Raw genomic sequence first — 9,612 nt, 5'->3', positions numbered from 1 at the left:
TCAGTAATTACTTGCGTCAGGACCATTCGTCTGAAACGTCTTCGTACGAGTCCGACGTCAGTGTTGGACCTTTCCTTAAAAGTCTGACTGTGAACATGGTTTCGACCAGTCATCCAGATAAAGACGCAGGGGGTGATGAGGGGTTAATAGAGTCGACCAATGATCCTTGGATCAAACGTCTTAATATCTTGTGGGATATGCGATTCGAACAACGCGAACCACCCACTGAAGATAAAGTGGTCCAGGTTAACATGGGAGATGAACATGACCCTAAACCCATCTTCATAGCCGAAAACCTATCATCATCCGAGAGAGAGGACCTTATATCTCTCATTCGAGAATATATAGATGTCTTCGCTTGGAATTACGAAGATATGCCTGGCCTTGACCCTAAGGTTGCCATGCACCATCTCAACATCGATCCGGATGCAAAACCCGTTAAACAACAACAACGCAGGTTTCGTCCAGAGATCATGGAATCAATTGAGTCAGAAGTTAAAAAGATTATAGACTCAGGTTTTGTTAGGGAAGAACAACATCCAGACTGGGTAGCCATCATTGTTCTAGTTCCCAAAAAGAACGGTAAGGTCCGGATATGCGTCGATTTCCGCAATCTCAATGCCGCATGTCCAAAGGATGAGTTCCCGCTTCCTATCACAGATGTTATGATTGACAACACCTGCGGATATGAAAGGATGTCTTTCATGGACGGATTCTCCGGGTATAATCAGATTAAGATGCACCCGGACGACGAAAAACATACGGCTTTTAGAACACCACTGGGGGTGTATTGCTACACAGTGATGCCCTTCGGCCTGAAGAATGCAGGTGCAACTTATCAACGTGCAATGAACACGATCTTTCACGAACACCTCCGAAAGAAGATCGAATGCTACGTTGATGATATAGCAGTAAAGAGCCAATGTAAAGATGATCATCTCATAGATCTGAAGACAATGTTCGAGATCATGCGAGCACATCAGCTGAAGATGAATCCGACAAAATCGTTCCTCGGAGTTTCAAGCGGAAAATTCCTGGGATTTATCGTTACTTCCAAGGGAATCTCCCTTGATCCAGAGAAAGTGTGTGCCATCCAAGATATGCCACCTCCGAAGAATCTCAAAGAACTCAGAGGTTTGTAAGGCAGGCTAGCCTACATTCGAAGATTCATATCAAATCTTTCAGGGCGTTGTCAACCTTTCTCTAAGCTCATGAAGAAAGGAGTATCCTTTGTTTGGGATGGAGAATGTCAAAAAGCGTTCGAGGAGATTAAGAAGTATCTTACTCAACCGCCAGTTCTCGTGGCCCCAGTATCGGGAAAGCCATTCCTGTTGTATGCGAGAGCCATAGAACATTCTCTTAGAGCTTTGTTAGCCCAGAACAATGATCAAGGTCAAGAGCAAGCCATCTACTACCTGAGCAAGACTATGATGGGAGCCGAACACCGGTATAATCCGGTCAAAAAAGAATGTCTCGCCTTGGTATTCGCGATTCAAAAGATGCGACATTACCTAGTTGGACAAACAATTCACGTCATTTCTAAGGTGAATCCCTTGAGAGTTATGATGACAAAACCATCATCTCTAAATTGCCGGCTCGCAAAGTGGGCCATTCTCTTGTCGCAGTACGACATGCAGTTCATGCCTCAAAAGGCGGTCAAAGGTCAAGCACTGGCAGACTTTTTAGCCGATCACCCCATATCGGGAACGTCTAAGTTGTATGAAGAATTACCCGACGAAGTCACTGAAGCTTGCGCTACTCAAGAAGCTACGCAAGTGTGGAAGTTATTCTTCGACGGTGCTTCTAGAGCAAACCCTCATGGAGCAATCACTGCGGGGGTAGGAGTAGTATTAATCTCTCCGAACGGTCATGTGATCCCAAGAGGATTTTCCCTAATCGAACCTTGCACCAATAATATAGCCGAGTATAACGCTCTGCTATTAGGAATGCAATTAGCTGAAGAACTTAATATTCAGCACCTCGAGGCTTACAGCGACTCTCAGCAGCAGAAAGAGCCTTCTTACCCGATCTTAAAGAACGAGATTCAGGAATAGGCGCTTCTGCAGAAATCTCCTCAGTTGTCTTATCTTTGGGAGAATCAGCAATTGGTCTTCCCTCTTCAATCCCCGTAGGAACCTCTTACTCAGAAGATTCTACGTTGGACAAGTCCTTAGGAGCTTCAACGGCTCCAGTCGCTTCCTGTTCACAAGATAAGTACTCTTCCATCCCTGGCAGACGAGTACTGGTAGAACCGCTCCGCGAACGATACAATTCCTGAATCTCGTTTATACATGAAGTATAAATGTCATATTCCGGGACCTGAGAAGCTTCATCAAACCACTGGTGGAAATCCATAACAGTAGAGCAGCCGGGTGGTGAGTTGGGTAAAGTGAATTGCGCATGGGTTCCTCCAGCGGAAAAGAAGTACCATGCGTGAGCTCCTTCATACAAATTCCCAATCTGAGCTAACACCGGGTTAGGATTGCCAACATAGAGTTGGCCATATCCAAACTGTCTGGCGAACCGAGAAGGCATGTAAGGCTCGATTATACACTTCTCCCACAAGCGGTAGACCAGGTAGCCCAACCTGATCATAAGAAGCCAGTTAAAGGTGCCCTCTTCCAGAGAAGACGAGCCCTCAAAAAGCAAGTCCATGAAGCGGGCATCCTCTACGTCAGCTCCGTCAAAATTAGGAGCGCAGCAGAAAACCCAGTAATTGTCTCCCCGAGAGAGAAGCTGTCGAGCCCTGACTATATAAGAATTAGTCCACGTGGCCGACTCCAGTCTCTGTACAAAGGGAATATAAGCGTCATCGCCCTCATATACTCCCGTCATTAATGAAGGGCAATGTAACACGAACCAGGCCACGAGATATGTATACGGCACTGGTACACGTGGTTGAGGAGCTTTCCCAGCTTTCTTCTTAGTAGCTTTGATCCCCGAAGCACTGAGAAGTTCTGAAGTCAACACCCTCAGTCCGCTCTGAATGCAGCCAACCATAGCGGTAAGGAGGCTCACAGGTCTCCCATGCGCTAGCAAAATAGTTGGGTACACAACCTCAGCTAATATTACCTCTATTGGTCTTGACGGTACTACACACCGCTTCAACCAAATCATGAAGAAGCCCGCAAGTAGAGCGGTGTCAGAAATAGGAACTGTGGCTTGGTAGTGGAAACTTTCAAATTCGACACCAGCTTCAAAATCATCCTCGGCATGCTCTGTCTTATAGGTAGCACTGGAAGCTGTAATTCGAGCTTTGGCATCCTTACGAGAGACAACTGCAACACGGGATACGGCTACATCTTTCCGGTTTAAGTTTTGAAAGAGGTATTCCACCCATGTGGTATGCATAATGCCCCCTCCACGCATCCCAAAGACTTGGGCACATATGTGAAAGTGGCACATCAATTCCCAGAAAGTGGCATAAATTTTCGGGTGCGCCACCTTCAGTAAGGAAAGCTCCTCGGTGGTGGGGATAAACTCCTCGTAGGGCGTTTTCCCGAGTGGCAACCCCGACACTGCCTGCATCTCATGAAGAGCAAAACCTAACTCTCCTGCAGGTGTGAAAAAGGTGCAGCTGTCCGGGTTATATTTCTCCAACATGGCGAAGAAATTGTGAAAACTCTGCACGACTCCCCGTCATGTAGTCGTGTAGCTAACACAGGAACTGTAAGACCCGATTGAGTGAGCGATTCCTTAAGCTCCTCAAGAACGAAGTCAACCATGCGGGTCCACTAACCTCCTTCTCCAGAACAGACCCATCCAGGGGATCTGAACGTCTGGGTAGAAAATTCACCCTAAATTATAAGGAATTGGCGGATAAAGATGTTCGCTGGACGTGGCATCCCCGGAACCAGCTCCTTCTTCTCAAACAAACCAGGTCTTAACCCCTTGAGTTGTCCCCCGATTTGTGTACGAGCTCGCCGACCAAATCCAAGCGACACGTTCTCCTTCTCCTTTACTATGTCGAAGGTTAAACCCCGACGGCACCTCACATTCAAAAAGTAGGAGAGAGGGTACATCCTCTTCATGTTAGGGAGGAATAACAAGCGATTATTAATTCTCCGCAGTAGCTTTGAATCTTCCACATATGTGAGATGATCATCGACTGGTATGCGATCTCCAAATATGAATGCTGGTTTAGGAAACTGGGCATGACCGACAGGGGTCTCCAAGTCTAAGTCAGTTATCAAAATCCTGAGAGTAAAGCATTGAGGGAATTTAATCACTTCCGCTCTTTCCGAATCAGGGAAAGTACACAATGGAATCCTGCTCTGAAGACTGAATGGTTCATTCTTGTCAGGTCCACCAATATATCCGAAATGATGCTCTTGTGAAAGCGGCACGTTTGGGAAAAGCACTACACAATCAAAAGTAGAAGTTAGCAGCTAGAAGCGAGCTATTGACATAAAGACAGAGTCTAAAACACAAAGGGTTAAAGTCTCGTGTCAAAATCTCCAACGCGAAGGTCGAACCTCGCGTCAGAAGTCTCAAACGCGAGAGTCAATCTCGTGTTGAAAATCTTGAACGCGAGGGTCAAGACCCATATGGGTTCCCAACCCCGCGTTTTCATTGAACTAAAACGAGTCATCTTCCTCGTTATCAAGAACCCATCTAGGGTTTTCTAAGAACTTGCCAAGGCAAGTTATTTCGGTCAGCACTCACCACGACAGGGAGGCCCCTGCGGCGGCGATGTCGACGGCAAGGTTCCTGCATGGACAAGGACACCGCCGGCGTCCTCAGCCGACGGCATTTCGAAAGTCGCTCCAGTGACTTTCTTGGAGTTAGAACCCATTCTCCGAGGCGCCATTGATACAGTCGATCGGAGGAAGCTCTTTTGAACGAGAGAGATGGAGTTCGTCGGAGATTTCGCCGTAATCAAACGAGGGTTCTCGTTCTTGGGAATAGCCAAAAATTTTGAGAGTCAAGTGACTCTTGACATGACCACTCAGGTCTATTTATAATAGCAGTTAAGCTGTTAAGATGGCATGGGATTCTAGGAGTGAATCCCAACCATCTCTGAAATGCGAAGTTCACAATCGCGTTCAAATTCCCAAGTACAAGGCTCAAGACCAGCGTCACGAAGGCCCGAACCTCGCGTTTCGAACATCAAACGCGAAGGTCACCTCAGCGTTGCAATTCTTCTAAATGAAGAACCCGAACCTCGCGTTTCGAACATCAAACGCGAAGGTCACCTCAGCGTTGCAATTCTTCTAAATGAAGAATTATACTTGTGAGCCCGTTTAACGGAGTGTTAATCAAAACCTTAATATCTCTTCAGTAGAATCTAAATTCTCATTGGGTTAATACTACACCCCAGATGATCATCGTCCATACAGAGTCTAAGGTTAGCCGACATCAATACCAATGCGGCTATAGCTTCTCTGTTAGAATCCACTTATCAATTCTCATTAATAGAATGATAAGTCTCCAAATCATTGTCAATTTATTAGCTCTCCTCAGCAGAGCAATAAATAACCTGTTTTCAGTGGGGTAACAAAATTCCCCAAAATCTTGTTCAAATCACAAGTATCACAATTCATCGCCCGATGGTAAAACACTTAGCAGTTCTCCCCAGTGAGACGCTATAATATAAAACACTTAGCAGTTCTCCCCAGTGAGACGCTATAATATTCTTTCCCCACACCTGTCACGTTAAAATCATACCTCTGACAAAATCAACTTATCGATTCTCGTCAATAGAACGATAAGTCCTCAAAATTGCCCTGATCGCAATATTTTTCCTGTCACGTTAAAATCACACCTCTGACAAAATCAACTTATCGATTCTCGTCAATAGAACGATAAGTCCTCAAAATTGCCCCGATCGCAATATTTTTCCTGTCACGTAAAAATCACACCTCTGATAAAATCAACTTATCGATTCTCGTCAATAGAACGATAAGTCCTCAAAATTGCCCTGATCGCAACATTTTTCCTGTCACGTTAAAATCACACCTCTGACAAAATCAACTTATCGATTCTCGTCAATAGAACGATAAGTCCTCAAGATTGCCATGATCGTAATAATCCCCCTACCAAGTTATAACTATACCTCTGGCACCTATAGATTTCTTTTAGTGTTCAAACCAGAAATAACATAGGAAGAATTCTACTAGTTAACCCCATTATGGGAAAATAATAAAATATTCATCCTCAGCAGTTTGAAACTCTCTAGGGTTATTCTAAACGATAATAAAGAGAGTTTTCTATGCTGGAACCATTATGGAGATCTATTCTAAGTCAGGAATACATCTCAGGCATTTCTCGTGACTTGTACTTAAAATCAAAACATGATAAATACAAGAAACAATGAGAAGTCAATATCACTTTTTATTCAGAAACCAAAAGAAAGTGATACAAAGCTGTTCTTAAGAAAAAGAATAGTACAAGGTCAAGTCAAAAGAAGCAAGTTGAGCTTTGGCATCAGAGAGCTTCTCCTCATGATTGGCCCGTATAACGGCTTTAGCCTTCCTCCGCAGCTCATCCTCAGTGGGTGCTACTTCAGCGGCTGCCTCCTTCTTCGCTCTTTCAAGAGCTTGAGCTTCCTTATGGTAATTCAAAAGAGTTTCTGCGTTTTTGGCCCCAAGTATATTAACAACGGCTTCTTCGCGAGAAAGCTGGGCCTTCAATCTCAGCACCTCCGCCTCAGCCTCGACAAGTTTTGTACGGATAAGATCCAAAGAAGCAGTAGAGAGCTCCAGTTCTTTTTGTCTCAGATCGCTCTGTTCTCGCAAATGCGTGACTTGAAGTTCTTTCTCAGCCAGACCTCGCTCAATAGCCTCACGGCGAGTCACTTCCTCAACTTGGAGGTCAGCAAAAGTAGACACGATCTGTGTCTGAATGTCTTCATGGCTGAGGGCTTCCAAATGTTTGAGCCGGGCTTCTAAGTGGGAAATAGCTTCCGAACAACGTTCAAAGCAATGGGCATTGCCCACACTTTTGACCCCATTTAAGCCTGCTTCTAAGAGAGACTTAAAAGAGTCAAAACGGCCTCGACCAGCCGTGACAACCTCAATCACCTTCCTCACAAGACTGTTTAAATAACTCAGGGAAATATGGAGGAAGTCCGGAGCATCCGTTGGACTAGAAAAAGCAATGGAAGACGACTCGACGACCCCGGAAGTGGACGTGCCAAAGTATGGATTAACAAGTGATTTGGGTGTAGATGTCGCGGAGGCAACTGAAACATTCAATTGCGAAGGACTTGAAGTCAAAGCCATCATTGTCCTCGCCGGAGACGCGCTTGGTCCGGCCTCTGTGGGCGCAAGCGAGATCTTCATCAATGCTGTAGGTGAAGCAGCTACAGTGGATGAGGCAAGCAGGGGCTGCTCTTGCATAGGAGCTGACACCTGCATAAGCTGCTGTTCCGGAGGAGGAGTTGCGGCAGTAGTTTCAGGTAATGCTGTAGGTGGAACAGTTGCCGTAGGAAAGCCAGGTAAATGTTACTCTTCTAAAGGAGCCGACATCTGCGCAGGTTCCTGCTCTGAAGTAGTAGCAGCAGTGGTCCCTGGAGAAGGTGAACCTGCACGAAAAAAGGGTCGGAACGCAGAAAAAACATGCGGAAGAAGTCGAAGGAAACTAGGCTTACCGGAGATGTGAAAAGGAGTATAACCAGATACTTTATCAGATGGGACCTTGGGAGCATCATCAAAAGTGGTGATGTCATCTATGGAATCATGCTCTTCATCATCTTCACCACCATCTGGCATATTGCCAACGTCAGCATCCTCATCATCTCTATCTTCATCAGCTGCACCACCAATCGAGGAGCCTTCATAATCAACTCGCTCCTCATCATCCCGAGTAGCCGAGGGTTCAGGAAGATTTGTGCCAGCAGCTGGTCTCTTCATAAGTCCCGTTGTAGGACTAGGAATTAAATCACCAGCTTGTGACATTAATGCTGAAGGAGGAGGGGATGGATTCTCATCAAGACCCCCTGGCTCTAATGCAGGAGACTTAGGAAGGTCCATCACTGGAGCAGATTCTGCATCTGCAGCCATTAATTCGTCCTCTTCGTCCTCGGGAGGATGGTAAGAAGAAGCTTCGCTTGATAGGGCTGGGCCATGAGAGCGAAGTCCAGCTCTATGTGGCAGGCCCGCCACGGACGATTCCTGTTGTTCTTCATCTACAGCAGCTCTGATGGCATCAGCCATCAACTTGGATTTTTGTTGGCCTTTGGGGGAGAATCAACCAGCAGATTCCGACGGATCTGCTTGTCATACTTGCCGGCTTCATCTGCAGAAAGTTTTCTTTTCCCCGCTGCTCTCGTCATGGGAGAATCAACCACTCGTTGTTCTTCCACCGGAACAGGCTCAGCTCTTTGTTCCTCTTCCTGCCCAGCAGGCTGATTCTCAATGGATAAGAACTCATCAATCCCCCTCAAGCGGGAGGTTTTAGACCCCTTCCTTAAAGTATACATATGCCTAATGTCTTTCAGGCAAGATGTGTTCAAGTTGTAATTGGGAGTCTGAGAAGCGGCATAATACCAATTACAGAAGCTTATGGAGGTATAGGAGTTAGCAGTTTTATGGGGAAGCTTGAAGATGGCCTTGGTACAGCCTGCCACAGAATAATACCAAGCCCTAGCTCCTTCATATAAATTGCCCACAACCGAGAGTTGAGGACGAGGGTTCCCGACGTACAACTGATCATACCCAAATTGGCGAGCAAACCTATAGGGTTGGTAAGGTTCAATGAAACAGTTGACGCATTGCCGAAAGATCAGGTAGCCTGGCCTGATGGAGAGACGCCAATGGAAAACACCCCCGCTCAGATGAGTGAATCCATTAGGACCTGCTACGTCTTGATATTCCGCACCATAGACGCCGCCCTCGAAATCAGGGAAACAGCGGTAGATCTAGAAGTGGGTGTCTCATGCTAAGATTTGACGAATTCTAACCATGTAACCCCCTTCCCATTTCGCAGATTCTAGTCGCTGCACAAATGGGATGAATGAGTCTTCCGGGGGAGAGGCTGCACTCATCAAAAGAGGACAGTGAAGCACGTACCAAGCCATCAAATAGGTATATGGCATTGGCACCCTGGGATTGGGAGTTTTGAAAGCCTTGTGACCCTCAGACTCCACCTCTGTAATATCTGTTGACCCTATAGCCAACTCCCGCAGTCCATACTGCAAACAACCCACCATAGCGTTGAGGAGGCTCACAGGTCTCCCATGTGCCAAAAGGACAGCCGGGTAGACCACCTCAATAGCAAGGGCATCGACCGGCCTAGTAGGAACGACACAACGTTTGAGCCACAGCATCAAGAATCCAGCCAGCAACGCTGTGTCGGAAATTGGAATTAGAGCTTGATAATGGAAACTCTCAAACTCCGTGTGAGCCGGGAAAACATCTTCCTTGGCTTCATTGGTGTAGTGGGAGGTAGCATCGTCAATTCGAGCCTGAACCTCCTCCAAAGTACTTGCAGGCAATCGGGTCACTGAGGCTCCTTTAGTGGTCAAGTTCTGGAATAAATATTCCGCCCAAGACACTTGTTTAATGCCGCTTCCTCGGGCCCCCGTCTGCTGCATACAAATGTGGAAGTGACACATGACTTCCCAGAGAGTTGCATAAATTTCGGGGCTGGTTTTCTTTAAAATTTTAAGTT

This window comes from Asparagus officinalis, chromosome 7 (assembly GCF_001876935.1).
Source record: "Asparagus officinalis chromosome 7, Aspof.V1, whole genome shotgun sequence".
NCBI lineage: Eukaryota > Viridiplantae > Streptophyta > Magnoliopsida > Asparagales > Asparagaceae > Asparagus > Asparagus officinalis.
Note: the sequence above shows the minus strand (reverse complement) of the source record.